Source organism: Gossypium hirsutum, chromosome A06 (genome assembly GCF_007990345.1).
Source record: "Gossypium hirsutum isolate 1008001.06 chromosome A06, Gossypium_hirsutum_v2.1, whole genome shotgun sequence".
Taxonomy (NCBI): Eukaryota; Viridiplantae; Streptophyta; class Magnoliopsida; order Malvales; family Malvaceae; genus Gossypium; species Gossypium hirsutum.
The window spans coordinates 14,746,815-14,751,266 of NC_053429.1; positions in this window are offsets into that span (position 1 = coordinate 14,746,815).

The window sequence follows — 4,452 nt, forward strand, 5'->3', positions numbered from 1 at the left end:
ACATAACTTATTGAGATCTCTTATTTTCATTATTTTAATCTCCAATTTCAAGTACCTGAATCCTTTACGATGTTTTACATATTAATTATGTCTTGGGTCTCTTTTAGATCACCTGGATCCACTATATGGCCATCTAGAAAAATTTTCATCTTTGGAACCGATCAATCTATTTTATATTCTAATTGATTATCTTACTAAGACTTTGGTTCAAATTTAAATATTAGATGTTATACAAGACTTGGTTATTCTCATTAAGTTTATAAATAAACATGATAATTAACTTGTAATGACCTATCCTTGTTGAACTTCTGTTTCAATTACTCTCCTCCTAACTCATTACAAGTTATTATTTCTCTCTCCCTAATGTTGGGAAAACTATTGAATCAAAATTGTAATCACAAATACTATCATAATTGAATCTCCAATACATTCAAAACATCTAATAGCACAAAGAAACTAGTAATTAATATATATTCCCAACTTTATTTGAATATTCACTCATCTTTGTGTGTCGTGGTGGAGCAATTGGAACATATAAGCACATACAAAAATTCAAATAAGATAAATATTTAGCTCTTAATCAAAAACCAATTGTAATGGGAAGTATTTATAACTTATTGACTTGATGCGTACAACATGTAAATCAACATAATCTCATGTTAAAATAGGAAGTTTAGTTCTCATAAGTAATGGTTTAGACATTAATCATAGGCATTCAATTAGTAATTTCTTTAAACCATTATGCGCATAAATAACAAACTTTTATAAAAGTTTTTCAAACTCAATGAATAAAAGACTGAGATATAAACTCATCAGTATTAGCAAGATGAATTGACTTCATTACATTATCTAAAATTAATTATTTAAACAAGTAATTTTGCAAACGACAGGTTTCAAGTTGATAACCATCCACATGGTGGATGAATGGGCACATATTCATTTCAGAAATACAAGATATTAAATGTCAACTTTAGTGAGTTTCTAACAATCAATTTTCATTGAGAACAAGCAACAAATGAGAATTCTTTAAATTAAATAATCTTCTGGTTCCTTAATGAATGTCCATATGAATTCTCAATTAATTTTCGCATTATATATGATCTAGGATGGTCTAACTGGTCATGCCAAGTAGTAAATGCATTTGTATCAATAAACTTCTGGTTTACTTTAACATGCATTTCAATTGTACTAAATTGTAACAAATTGATAATTTTACTATCATTCCTTTTACTTTGTAGCCACATATAAGTACTATTGTGACATTTACTAATGGAAATGTCTAAAACAGTGTGAAGTTTATAATGTCACTAAGTCAATAAATATAATTCCCAAATAATTATATGCAATATTCACTTAAGGGAATATGTCAAAATCTTCAAATGCAGGGCATTTGGTCTAGTGGTATGATTTTTGCTTTGGATGTGAGAAGTCCCAAGTTCGATGCAAAATGCTTTTAAAACCCTTTTAACAAGAGTTTTGCATAATCAGTTAACTACCAAGGATAATCGTTCATGTATAGAAACAAGCCTATACTAAATATATCAATAAAAGTTACATCTCAAATATAAAAATATGACATAATGAAAAATAGCAAATTTTTTCATAACCATTATCATAAATATGCATCAAATTTAATTCAAAATCCAATTATTCAAGCTCAATAAACTTTGCATTTACAATTGCTCATATTGTTTCTCTAAATAATTAACAAATGGAATAATATAAAACATATGAACTACTACCTTTAACAATTCTTTGAACTAAATCAAATCTGAATAACCATAAAATTCATTGGTTTGTTAACATAAATTTGCATACTAAATATGTTTTAATAAAATATATTATTTAATTATAAAACCTACTATAGCGACATAAATAAATCAGTTAATATTCATTTTCATGAACAAATGAGATGCTTAAAACAATATGTAACACATGTAATTAAAACTTAAAAAGAGGATCATCTCAAAATATTTAAATCATATATCAAGTTGGTCTAATATTTAAAGATGTAATTTTTTTTCTTCTACGTTGAGTCTTGACGATAAGAAGTAAGCAAATTAAACTTCAGTAGTGGACTTTGAAACCAATCAAAATCTACTAATTGCAAACTTTGAGAGTGAATCTTATTTTCTGAATGTACAATAGTGCATAACCAATGACTCTTCTTAAATAAATTCTCTCTTCTTAAAAAGTTCCTGGAAATTCTTGTTCTTTTCTTGCTTTCTTCATTTTTATATTTTTGGTGGTGAGAAAATTTATTACAACAATCCCCTATGACTATTATTATAGTCCAATTTACTACATTCACATTAAATATTATGTCTTTCGAATTTATTACATATTGTTACATTCTATTCAGGGAATGGTTAAGTTTCGTGGTTAAAAAGTTTTGTTCAATCATAAGTAAAATCTTTTTCATGATATTGCTACTGTATGAGCACATTTGAATCATGAAAAGTTGAATAATTTCTCTCTTGCAAGGTTCTCATTAGTAATATTTTTCCACGTAATTTTAATTGAAAACTTATTCTGTATACTGTAGAGTTATATTCACAGTTTAAAGAAACCTAACAACTTCAAGTGCATCCAACCATAACGAGCTTTAGATGGATTTACCGTATTCTATTGTTAATAAGTAGATCTTTCACAGTTAAATATTTAGCTTTTAACCCCTTAACTGGGTTGATGAAAAAAAAAGATTACAAAGATAATCACGATCAATTCAATTTATAACAAGAGTAATAAATATAAATCAATAAGCTAATCCTCTTTTGATTCATATGAAATATAATTTTTTCTTCAATCAAAATCTCAATATGATATCCATTATAATGAATATCTTTTAAAACTGATGCATTAACCATCACAAATTTTGTGCTTTTTAGATAATGATATATTAGCTCTTCTAGAGCTTTAAACTAATTTTGTATTATCAGATATTGAAATAATATTTGCTTGTTTTACTACCAAATAAGATAAATATTTTCTATCTATAATGATAGAAGTCATTTCTACATTCTCATATCATTTTTCAAAGATATTAACAAAAAAAAATATTTGGGCATACGCCACATAATGCGAAAATACATGTGTTGTATTGTTCCATTAACGTCTTTAAGTTATTTGATTTTTGTGAGAAATGTGGTAATGAGAAGGTGCATGTTTAGGATTGACTCTGACAAGGAAAGACTTGGTTTTTAAGCGGTTAAATAAGACCTACCTCCCTTTCTTGGGACCTTACCTTGTGCATGGTTCACATTCACTTCTTTCATTTTTCCCTTAAAAGTAAAACTATGGAGAATTAGAATTGTTTGTCTTTATGATTGATTGACTTTTTTGAATGAATGAATGTGAATATTATAAAACTGTCATAGCATTCCATGCATATATTGTAACACCCCGAACCCGAGACTGTCACCGGGGTCGAACACGAGGTGTTAACAGACTTCAAACCACTTATTCGACATTTCCCAGACAAGCTGCCAATCTGCGTACTAGTTGCTTTAAAAATCATATCTTGAGTTCTGAAACTCAAAATCCAGTTCCGTAAATTTTCCCTGGAACTAGACTCATAAACCTATGTGGTAGAATTTTTTTAGAATTTTTGGTCGAGCCAATTAGTACAGTTTATTAGTCAAAGTCTCCCATGTTACAGGGATCGGCTACACTGACCCTTGCACATTACGAATTGGATATCTCCCTGCACAGAGATTCAATACTGATGTCGTTTGTTTCTATAGAAACTAGACTCAGAGAGGAATCTTTACATATATGGCATGGCTCCTAATTATCTCTGGTTAATTTATAATGAATTTCCAAAGTCGGAACAGGGAATCCAGAAACCGTTCTGGCCCTGTCTCACGAGAACCTGAATATCTCTTAACATACTGTCCATATGATCGTTTCGTTACTTCTATATGAAAATAGACTCATCAAGCTTCGATTAAATAATTTATTCATCAATTAATTCCACTCCTACTATTTTTAGTGATTTTTCAATCTCACGTCACTGCTGTTGCCAGCATCTGTTACGAAAGCAACTATGCCTATTTCGTGATTTCTCCTTGATCTAACTAGTAATTCATCTTACATATCACCAATTATGATCATGACTAGCCATATCAAAGGCTAATCATTGTCAAACATCTCCCTACTACACTATTGCCATATCATGAATTTTAACACCAAAATAATCAACCATGACATATGGCATAAAAAGGTCGAATTATCAAGATTTACGACCTAACGTTATGAAACCAAACCCAACCGAACATTTATGCCATTTTCGCATGGCTAAAAGTTTACATACCAAAGTTCAAACACAACATAATAGCCTATACATGCCGAAATGTTCTCCTAAGCCGACTAAGAAGAAAGTACCAAACTTGCTAGCCGGTGTGATGACTCCAATGACGGCCCGATCACGCAAAAAGAGACGAGTCCAAGAAA